Source organism: Saimiri boliviensis, chromosome 8, assembly GCF_048565385.1.
Source record: "Saimiri boliviensis isolate mSaiBol1 chromosome 8, mSaiBol1.pri, whole genome shotgun sequence".
In the NCBI taxonomy this organism is placed as follows: domain Eukaryota; kingdom Metazoa; phylum Chordata; class Mammalia; order Primates; family Cebidae; genus Saimiri; species Saimiri boliviensis.
The window spans coordinates 17,968,190-17,980,559 of record NC_133456.1 but is presented as its reverse complement, the minus strand read 5'-3'; the positions used below and the strand labels follow the sequence as shown (position 1 = coordinate 17,980,559).

At 37.0% G+C, this 12,370-nt stretch overlaps 1 protein-coding gene across 10 annotated transcripts in view; it reads right to left on the bottom strand.

The window, feature by feature from the left end:
• Positions 1-12,370, bottom strand: part of ANO10 (anoctamin 10) — a 286,509-nt gene that overhangs the window by 159,109 nt on the left and 115,030 nt on the right. The window lies entirely within an intron of this gene.

Genomic DNA, 12,370 nt, shown 5'->3' with positions numbered 1-12,370 from the left:
ACTGACAACAGCTTGGAGGCAAGCACGTCTTTACATTATGCAGCTCACTTTCCACCTCCTGCTTCATCCACCAGAGGAGAACCGTGATCTCAGGCTCAGGGAAGGAACACTTTCTACAAAACACACACATACACACACACACACACACACACACACACACACACACGTAACTAATATATGTAAGATAGGAAGAAATTTTCTTAGAAAGTAACCAATATTCAAAAACCTTTCCTTTCCATTCATTGTTATTAACATCTTTAGAAATAGTCAATTTCAGTAACATTTATAACATAATGGGACTGGGAACACATTTTATTAATTAAGGGGAAATTATAGTAGTAATATTAACATTTTACATTTGTAAGCACCCTGGAGTCCACAAACCACCCTTACATAGTTTCTAATTTAATCCAGTCTTTGCAACATGGCACCTTAGGGGACTACAAAAGAAACTAGAGTCCCTATGAAGCTTTTAAGCTACAGACTAAAAACGGTCGGGGGACAGAAGTAACAAGACAAAAGAACAATTACAACATATCAAAATAACTAGAAACATTAAGATCTGGTCAAATGTATACCATTTCACCATGCCCAAAATATATAAATGTCTATGATACTAAAAAATGATAGTTAGGCCTGGCCTTATTTTTGATATAAAATTTCAGTATATAAAAAAATCTAAGTGTTTCTAAAAGTGAAATTTGACCTAGAGTACCAACACAACATTTTGAGTTTGGGGTATTGTTAATGTGGGAAATCATTCCTAAAGAAAACAGGTTATTGAACAGAGTCTACAGGTTGACAAATATGAATTTAAAAACAGCTTTTTAACTGAGGGGGAAAAATAAGAAAAGAGATATCAGAAATGGTACTGAAATGATCTTGATGGTGAGTCCAGTTCCAAGAGAAGTGTGATTTATCTTCTTTGTCTCTTCAGCACTGACTAGAAATTCAGAAACCATTTTTTAAACTGAAATAAAACAAGTTATGTGAAAATACAGAAGGATACCTTGAAGAACAGGTTCTTTAACAACAATTACTGTGGCAGCTTCGTAATTCTGGCAGAAAAAAACTGTAATGATGGCAGGCATAAAGATCCTGGGATCTAACCAACAGGACTGCAGAAATGGAAAAATGAAGTGGATTTTAGAACAATCAAGAGAAGAAGCTGAGGCAGACTCCAGCTGGACTTTTGGACTACATGGTGGTTGGACTAGAGACAGGAGAGGCCAGAAGCAGAGAGGGATACAGGAAAGAAAACAGCATGCCGTCTACACATACAGGGGCAGGTGCTTCACAGGCAAGAAATGTTTCAGCCCTCTCAACCCAACAAAGAGGTTGCTCCCTGGTAAGGAAAGGATTGGAAGTTGACTCTCATAATAAGAATATACAGTAAATTCAATCTGCAACATATTCATTTGTAGAGATCATTAGAACGGCCAAGTAGAATTTATGTTAGTGCGTGAAAATAAATACTGCAGTCATGACTTCGAAAGTGATTTTTAAAAAGGCCATTTTGGAATAAAATGTAAATGGGCTATAAAGTTTTCATCGTGACCTTAGAGCCCTCTATCAGTTTCCCCATCCATTACCACTTATCCCCCAATTCACACTCTCCACTCTGCCTCAGAAAACCTATAGTCTGTCTCTTATTTCACTCTTCGTGCTCCCTCTTGGTGCTGCAGCTGCCTCCACATCTCACTTTTTCAGGGGTCCCCTGACACACAGCCACCAGGAATCTCAAATCTAATGCATTCCCATTAGATTTGAGACTGCTCAACATACAACTCAATATTGCAAAGAACAGGAGTTTCTTATGTGTTGCAAGTCTATTTTCAACTTTCTAAAGCAACACTTGCTTTCCTCCATAGGAAAAAAAAAATGAAACCAAAGATGCTTTTTTATCTCCCCATTAAAATAGGAAGTCGGAGAAAGAGGGTCAGTTTGACTTTGGATTGGTTCAGGCATCCAAAAGGAAGTTCACTATCATGCAAGAATGAGGTTAGCAGGCAGGCCCAAGGGAGGCTGATGCACCTAGCAGGTCTGTCATTGAGAGTGAGGAGCACAGGCTTCGGTGCAATAGGAGATACCAGAGAGAGCAGGCAACTGACAGAGGCCTTGAAAGCAAAGAATAAGAGGAGACAGGAGGAATAGTCATCAAAGATGAATAACCTAAATTAGTTTGTTTGTGGATATCTGAAGTATTTACATTTGAATATAGATATACAATGTTCTTTGCTTTCATGTTAAAAAAAATAATGATCCCAGACTTTGAAATTATGGCTTAGGAGTACAGAGAAGCTGTTGAATTTTCTAATTCTTACCTTCTTTCAGACAATTCTTTTCTGAAAACAACTCTATTCTGAATGTGAAATGATCTCTTGCAGAGGTATGAGACTTGCCTTTTCCTAAACTTTCTTGGGCAAGAAACAGGTTAGGTTAATCACTGTAAGACCTTAAAAAATTGCAAGGTAATCTGCAAGAGTGGATGTTAACTAAATCATATTTAAACAGATTATGTATTAATCATCAATTCCAAGGGCATTGGGTTTTTCAACAAAACAAGTATTTCCCATTGATTGACAAACTTAAAATCCTAACTTAGCACTCCCAGGGAATTGAAGAAGCCCATTTATATGACACAATTGGGGCCAATAATTCCTGCATTAATCAAAACAGCTAAAATAAAGAATCAAACAAAACACAGATCTTCATTTTGTTTTAGCAAAAATTTAAATGTGCACTAATTTGCAAATCTTTTGCTATAGAGCTAAGGCCCTTCCTTTGAGAAGGAATTAGTGATGGACTGTCTCACTGTCTGCCATGCCTAAATAACACCTATAAGACAATGTCTAAGACGCCCCGGTTTGTTTTCTTTAAAGGAGAGTGAAAACTTACAGATACTTGTGAAGCAATGTGAAAACAGAATCTGGAAGCTGTCCATATTCTGATGATTTTTTCCCCAATCTTTCATAACTGTCTCATCTTTATTCAATCTGACAGCAATTTGTCTTTATGAAGTCTTTCCAAAGGTTTTCATAGAAGTGATGGCTGTCTCTATTTTAGCACACACTTTTTATCGTTTCCATCCATTTCATTAAATTATGCCATTACAGTAACTGGAATACCACAGATAAATAGATTTAGGAACAAAATACCTCTTGGTGAGCCATAAACTCAGTGAGTGGACATCTTCCCCATCATCCTCACCCCAATGCCCACTCAGCAGGCTGACAGAGCCTGCACTAGTCAGGGGGAAATGGAGAGAGCTGGGTCAACAGGGGAAGGAGGTTAGGAAAGAGGCCTTCTATTGCACTGAAATTTATCTCTTAGATAGTTCTGTCTGTCTTTTAGGAATGCTCACAGGAGCATTCCTAAAACCAGGGATGTATGTAGGGGAAAACCCTGCAAGTGCAGTGGCAAGAGTCTGAAGCCTCAGCCTGTTCCCATAAAAATATTAATTTAGAAAAGAATTAGAAATGTAGGCACATAGTTATTCCTTTATATAATCACATATAATCTTATAGTTACTTATAATCATAAAGATATACACTCAATATAACCTTTAATTTTACTAATAACTATCGGGTTATAAAGCATGGAACTAAGGTGACATTGTAAACAAAGTAATCCTAAGGCAAAATGCTCTAAGCCCTCTGTCACACCCACATAAGGGCTGCTGGAGGGCACCTTGGCTGTGTGGAAGCTCCAGTGCTGTAAAAGCACCCACTGTTTAGCCAGCTAGGGAAGGAGATGTCCAAAATAACCCAGACATCTCCTTCCTGGGGAAGTTAGGAAGTAACTCCACTTCTCCAAGCTCTTGTGACAAAGCCTGACGGCCAGGAAAGCCCACAGACATCCGGTGGCTTAACTGTCTCTATGTAACGCTGTGCTTCAGCAGTCACGTTCCATGTCTACTCTCACACCCTGCTTCTGCATCTGGTTTCTCTTTTTTTTAAAAAGTAAGAATTAATAATAGTAACATAATCTTAGTGTCCTTAATATTTCTAACAAATATGCAAAAAGAGCTAACGCATTAGCGTTTCTCCTTGTCTCGGCTACTTAAAAGTCTTGGGCCCCCATCACCAACCACCACTACTTCACCCTACCCTCCCTGCCCACTGCTTTGTACTCAATAAAAGTCAGTGTCCAGGCACTCGGTGCCACTGCAAGTCTCCACGCTTTGGTTGGCAGTGGACCCCCAAGCCCAAACTCTCTTTTCTCTCTTTCTGTGTCTGTGTCTTTTATTTCTACAGTTTCTCTTCTCCGCACAACAGGGAGGGGCTCACAAAACCCTACAGGGTTGAACCCTATAGATGTATCTTAGTAATGCCTAGCATATTTTAAGCACATAATAAATATGTATTCAGTGTAAGCATTTGACTTAATACTCTTAATTATTCCCACATTAGGAGAACACAGAGCAATGTTTTATCTGGATAAAAGCTGAAGAGTCTATGGAAAGACTAGTAAATTCTAAGATTATCACAGGAATAAAGGAAACAAAGAAGGAAGAAAAAAACAAATTCCATAATTCTATTCAAAAGTACCCTAATCCAAAAATAAAAAACCAACCCAACTCATGCTCAACAATAGGAAATGGTGACTAGATTAATGACTTAGTTGCTTGTGGGCTCCTTTCTAGGCTAAGTTTTTAAACTGAATTCTCAGAATTTAATCAAACCTTTCAATTAGGTAAAGAGATTTCTATGAGAACAGATTGTTTTTCAGAAACAACAATGACAATAATAGCTAACAAAATTAAACACTGAATTTTGCCAGGCACTGTACTAAACATACTGCATGCATTTATTCATTTAGCCCTCCTAAGTTTGTAGAAGTAGGTACTGAACTCATTTAAAGATACAGAGCTAGTCAGTGGTGTAGCCAGGATATGAACCCAGAACCCATGTTCTCAACCACTGTACCATACTCTCCAATGTAGTTTTCCTTTTCCTATAATGATATAATTTTAATATTTTACCTAAGGGCTTTCTTAGTATTTCTAAATGGTACATTATCAAAGTCCTTATAATTAGAATTTTTTTTTTTGAGACAGTGTCTTGCTCTGTCACCCATGCTGGAGTGCAATGGCACACTCTCGGCCCATCATAACCTCCACCTCCTGGGTTCAGGCGATTCTCCTGTCTCAGCCTCCCAAGTAGCTGGGATTACAGGTGTGCACCACCACACTCGGCTAATTTTTGTATTTTTAAGTAGAGACAGGGTTTCACCATGTTGGTCAGGCTGGTCTCAAACCCCTGACTTCATGATCTGCCTGCCTTAGCCTCCCAAAGTGCTGGGATTACAGGAGCAAGCCACTGCGCCTGGTTTATAAACTAATTCTTAAATAATTGCCACTAACTATATGTTCACTGAATAAAAAACTATATATGACTCATTCATTCATTCATTTATGAATAAACATTTAACAAGCATCACGTGCTGTCCTTGGTCATGCTCTCAGGAAGCTCCATCTGGTAGTAGAGCCATGTGACAGTCATATAGTTTTAGTAAATGATAACAATAACTTTCATAAGGGTCCTAGGTTGTCTGAGGATGGAATAGAAGTCAGGGGAAGTGAAGGGGAAGGAGACTGACAAGCATCTGACATTCGACTAACGCATTTCTTCTGTAAACCATGGAGATCCATGTGAGGGCCACAGCAGAAGAGAAATATGATCAGATTTTCACTTAGGAATAACCACTCCAGCAGTAGAGAGCATGGACCAAAAGAGGAAAAGCAGGAAAGCCAGAAGGCTAGTGAGGATTGGCTGTAAAAGTCTAGGTAAGAGCTCCTGAACGCATACTTTAAATGAGGGAATTGTATGGTATGTGAATTATACTCAACACAACTTTAAAAAAAAATAAGTCTAGATGAGAAATGGTAAGTGCATGAACTCAGTGACAAGGGATGGAGCCAAAACAAATATTCAGAAGTCAGAATCAGCAGGACTTGATGAGGGATGAATGAGAGGAAGGGAGGGCTAGGCTGAGGTGTGGAAGCAAGATCAGCAGAGAGAAGGAAACATTCACACCATAGACAGAAGGTACATAAGAGAGGGAGATAAACATGATAGCAGCAAACTGTAACACAGACGAAACCAATGCAGTGTTATGATGGAGAGCCTTGCCCATGACAACAAATTAGAGCTGATAGAGACATATGAACTAACTGCTGAAAGAAGAACGCATGAACAACGGCAGTGCTATATAAACTGTTATCAATTTTCCACTTCCTCCTCTGCATCAAACATGGTGCCTGAAACTTCTTATGTACACTACCAATGTTTCCATTTTACGTCCAAGAAAACAGACTCATAAAGATTAAAGGGCAATGCTGGGATTCTAATCCAGCTACCACCAGATTTTGACTCCCCAAGCTACCTCTATGCTGTGACACTGCCTTCTTAAGCAAATGATGATGAAAATGATAATAAAGATAATGAAAGTTTATTTCTGATACTGAGCTGGCTAGAACTACAGCTCACATCCCCTGTTCCTTGACCAAGTGCTCAGCTCTATATTCGGCATTTCACATATACAACCTCATCTATGCCTTGCCCTGTGAGAGTGGTAACAAGACCTGCAATTTAGTACCTGCTCAATACCAGACATATGATCAGAGTTAAACATCTGTCATTTCTACTCTTCAGAGCACTCATGCAAAAGAGGCCACACTGGCCTCACTCTGCAGTCAAGGAAATAGGCTCGCAAGACAAGGTGACAAGGTGATACACTAAGTGGCAGTACAGGGACAGAATCCACATTTGTGTAGTTTCAAATATCTATAAATATGTCTCTCCCTCCCCCCTTCTCTCTTAGTTGAGAGAGAGGAAGAACACATGTGACAAAATGTTCAAAATCAGTTGAATCCTGATAAAGATTATAAAGGAATTTCTGTATAATGCTTGCAACTTTTAAATCTGAAACTAGGAAAATAAATCCTGTGACTCAGGGCACCAAAGAATCGGAAAGGCTCGGTTCATTCTCCGAGGATACCTCTGATACTACAGATGAAATTCAATTCTGCATCTAAGCAGCTGCTTTCAGAGGGAGAGGGGATGCCACATGAAAACTTAATTTTTTAAAGAAACTTCAATTAAATGATATTTTTTAAACCACTAATTAAACATGCATGGTTTAGACAGGCTTGGTGGTCACCAGGCCCTAAATATTAGAAATGCAGTGTAACTTCTGAGGTGAGTAGTTAATTCATTTTCACCTTAGAAAAAGAACCGATTTTAGTAGGTAAACTGTTAGTATTCAATATGTTCAACAGGTACATCTTGCCAAGTTTAGAATTAAAAGAAAACTGTAAATTCATTTATTACTAAAATGAAGTATCATCTAAGATTGATATCTGGAGAGTATCAGGTCATTTCTATTTTTTGGAAATTGGAAACGTATGTAATTCTGTGGGTAAAGTAATAATCTTTTGCTAAAAACTGTATCGATAAAGTGAACTAAGTTTGCCTCAAAATTAAGGATAAGTACTTAAGGGAAATTGTTTGAATAATGATTTAATCGTGAGGGCTGAATTTTATGCCACCCCCATATTAATTTTTAACCCACAAAAAATTGTATTTTCATATGTTTTTATCTATTACATTGGTAGGCTATTCTGTGGTTCAGTCTATAAAAATTTCTTTGACTATTTTGCAAATAAAAGTGTTCAAGTGTCATCAATTTTTAAAGGTAACACTAGATGGCAGTAAATACACAAAAGTTGTGACAGACATGATGGTGCTGAGCATACAGTAGTGGTCATTTTTGCCTTTACTCAATTTCATCTGTACTAAATCAAGCTTTAAAAATATATAAAGAATCAGGGTTGGGCGAAGCAGTTCACATCTGCAATTCCAGCACTGTGGGAGGCCGAGGTAGGCAGATCACTTGAGGTCAGGGGTTGGAGACCACCCTGGCCAACATGGTGAATCTGTCTCTATTAAAAATACAAATATTAGCCTAGCATGGGGGTGCGCACCTGTCATCCCAGCTACTAGGAAGGCTGAAACATGAGAATTGCTCCAACCCTAGAGGCAGAGGTTGCAGTGAGCCAAGATCGTGCCACTGCACTCCAGCCTGGGTGACAGAGCAAGACTCTGTCTGAGAAAAAAATAAAAAAGAAGATGAAGTAGAAGAAGAATCAGAAACCTAAGCAAAAATAAAGTGACCTGGCTTTGGAAATGTGATCCAGAAAAGTAAAAGAAACTATCAATTCATCCAATTTTAAATTTTGAGAACATTAGCACTCAACATCAACTTTATAAAATTGTTAATATTTTCTAAGTTGTATTTGTTCTGTAAACAAATTCTAATCATGTAAATGTATCTAGATATTTATTTCATTAATTAATTTGGAGAAAAAGCATCCTAAATTGCTTTTTTCATCAAGATGTTAAAAATTTATATGAGAATTTTTATATATTCATAGTTTATTTATTATGGCATTTTTTTAGTTAGTAAAATTGCTGCTCTTTTAGGGCCATGAATAAACATATGAAAGTAGAGGATGGTGCTAATTTAATATGCTACTAGAAAAACTTTTTAAAATCAATAAAAACTAACTTTATGTAGACTCCAGTAAAAAATTCTATTTTAAAGATTTAATTTCCTTATTTGAAAAGATTTTCAGATAAAAGAAAAAAATCTTATAAACAGAAACATATTAATTGACTCATTGATAGCATTTTTTTTTTTTTTTTTTCAGACAGAGCCTCACTCTGTCTCCCAGGCTGGAGTGCAGTGGCACAATCTCGGCTTACCACAACGTCTGCCTCCTGGGTTCAAGCGGTTATCCTGCCTCAGCCTCCCAAGTAGATGGGATTACAGGCACACACCATCATGCCCAGCTGATTTTTGTATTTTTAGTAGAGACAGAATTTCACCATGTTGGCCAGGCTGGTCCAAACTCCTAACCTCAGGTGATCTCACTGTCTTGGCCTCCCAAAGTGCTGAGATTACAGGTGTGAGCCATTGTGCCCAGCCCCACTGACAGTTTTGATGAACATTCTGTAACATTCTTTTTTTCCAGCTTTATAAAGATATAACTGACAAATAAAAATGGAATATATTTAAGTTATACAACATATTTTGAAATATGTATATCCTATAAAATTAGTAAAATTAATCTAATTAACATATATATCACCTCATAGTTACCTTGTAAAATTCAGAATTAGAATTTCAACATGATTTTACAAACTTAATGGTAGCAAATCAAAAATTTGTATTTTCTATTCCATTTATAAATGTTACACTTTTTAAAGTCATTACAAGACCAAATGGCATTCAGCTGAAATCTCAGCAACACTAGAATAAAATTGGTTAAATTTCTAATTTTATGGCTATTTCAAATACCTTGACCTTGGTTTTGTCCTGACACACAAAATTTTCTATTGAGAAACCAAAGCTAGGATTCTCTCAAATGTATGAAAGTCAATAAGGTATAAACAAAACAAATCTTCAAATATACACTGTGGCAGAAAGAGAGGACCATCTGTGCAAATATAATCCAACTTCTGATCAATAGTTAATATTTTAAAATATCATAAAATAAATAGCCAAAGCTTACTGCAAGCACGTTGAAACAAATACACACTGAAACAGCCAAAACAATCTTGAAAAAGAAAAACAACATAGTTTCACACTTTCTGATTTCAAAACATGTTACAAAGCTGTGGTAATCAAGAGTATGGTACTGGTATGAAAACAGACACACTGACCAATGGAATAAAGAGCCCAGAGATAAACTCTGCGTATACAGTCAAATGATTGTCAACAAAGGTGCCAAGACCACTCGTTAGGAAAAAGAAAATCTTTTCAACAATTGGTGCTGGGAAAACTGGACATCCACACGTAAAAAAAAAATAAAAACAATTAAAAAAAATTCTAAAAACAACCAAATGAAAATTATAGAACTGCAAAATGCAGTAACAGAAAATTTTTTGAAAAACAGTTCATTATATGCACTCAATAGTAGTGTGGACATACAGAAGATGTTGAACCAGTGAACTTGAAAATACATCAACAGAATTTGCCTAATGTGAATAATGGAAAACAGACTGACAAAAATTGAACAGAGCCTTAGGGGCCTGTGGGAATATACAAAAGATCATATACAAAAGATACAAAGATTCATATCAAAATCCCAGGAGAAGAGAGGGAGTGGGGCTGAAAGAGTACTTGAAGAAATAATGTCTATAAATTCCTTAATTTGGTAAAAGACACAAACCCACAGATCTAAGAAGCTGAGCATACCCCAAACAGAATAAACCCCCAAAAAGCTAAGCTAAGACCTATTATGATTAAACTTTCAAAAATTAAAGATAGAGGGAAACAAGTCTTGAAAGCAGCCAGAGAAAAAAAGGACCCATTAACTACAGGTGAACACCAATTGGAATGATATTATTTCGCATCTGAAACCATGGAGACTAGAGGGAAGTACCAAGATATTTTTCATGTGCTGAAAGAAAAAGACTAAAATCCATGAATTCTATGTCCAGCAAAACTATACTTAAGAATAAAAGAGAAAAGAAGGTTTTCAGATGAAGAAAAAATTAAGAGAATTTGTTGCTAGCAGACTGACCTTTTAAAAATTGGCTAACAAAAGTAATTTTAACAGAAAGGAAACTGCATTTGTTTCTCAGCGTTGCCAGAACAAAGTTATCACAAACTATTATAGATTGCTTAAAACAACAGGAATGCATTGTCTCATAGCCTGGAGAATAGAAGTCTAAAATCAAGATGTTGGCAGGACCATGATCCCCCTGAAACCTATAGGGAGCCTTTCTTGATGCTTCCTGGCTTCTTCCTAGACTTCCTTGATGCTTCTTAGTTTGCCAGTTTAGATAATGACAATTGAAACAGCTGTTTTTATACAATGTGAAGAGATAATAAATAAATAAATAGAGGAGGCATAATGGTTAGAACCTAGAGGGCAACAGCCAAGTACTCCCAGAATGTGCAGATTAAGTGAATCCATGAGGATTCGACTAGCAAAACCATACTGTGTAATACATGAGATTAGCCATCTGCAGATCAGTGTTACAGGCCAGTAAGTCTCCCGAATTAAGTAAGAACCGGGCCCTCAATATGTGATTAAAGTATCACTAAATACAAAAGGAAGCAGTAGGCTAGTCAATGGTAATATACTGAGCAAGCAAGAAATCCAAAGAAAGTGAAGGCAAAAATCAAAAAGTAGGCAGTAATGAACTTTTCCAGCATAGGTCAGAAGCTAACGATGGATGGACACCAAGAGCTGGCTCACAGGCGAGCTCTGCTGTGTGTGGAGGTAGAATGGTTTTCAGGTTTTCTATACCTTTCAGAATATTGCACTACTCCTGCTCTTGTTCTGAATTTACCAAGAAATCTTCTAATAGCCAATTCCACCTTCACTTTAATATCCACTGTTATGGTACTGGCAAAGTATCTTTCTATTGTAGATTAACCACCTGGCTTTCTGGTCAATCTTTTGTAAGTTTCATGAGTTTTAAGTTTCAGTCAGTCCCAAAAGCCTCTAATTAACTCTGAGTGTACTGGCAAAGACAAATTTTTAGATCTGTGAAGTGCCATATTCTAAATCAAGAAGGCGCATTATAAGCCTAGCCAGCTGGTCTCTCCCTGTCAAAGGTAACTCTGACTTGTTTTCTCACTTCCACAGGTCATAAATCAGCCTTGCAAATACCTCTACAAAATTCTATTCAACTTACAAAATTCAAAATAGACCTACTTGTATCTGTCAGGGCCATTCTCTTTTCCCTCCCACTCACTGCTGTCTAAAATCATTCTCCAAAATGCATATTCCACATATAGCATCTATCATGAACACAGATTCCTACCAAATACAATAAAAGAGCAAAAAAGAGCAAAGCAGAATATATTTCTTTAGTCAACACTAGAAACATGCAAGTTCATGATTTCCTTTCCTTTGGTCAGCCCTGAGTCCTAAGGCCTTAAGTATATTAAACACCAATCAGGATCCTAAGTTCTGTATTTATAGAGTTCCATAACTGCTCTGTTTTTAAAATATCTAAAAATGAAAGGTAGTCACAATATTCTTGACAACTATAACTGCAAGCAACAAAAAAATTCCTACAAATTATTCCATTTACATTTGGTTAGTGCTTAATTTCCAAGATGTTACAGGAATCCATATTCTGAAACATGATAAAAGGAAAACCTAAAAAGAGCACAGACAGCCTACTTGTGCTTTGTATGTGAAATTATGTATTGTCCTACAAATTACATTTTGAAGTTTGAGAGTGTTTCACAATGAATTCCACACCTGTAGCAATTGAGACTAAAGTCATGATCAAAAAGCATTTCTTAGGATTTATTTGCTTAAGAAAGTATAACTGTCTTTTCT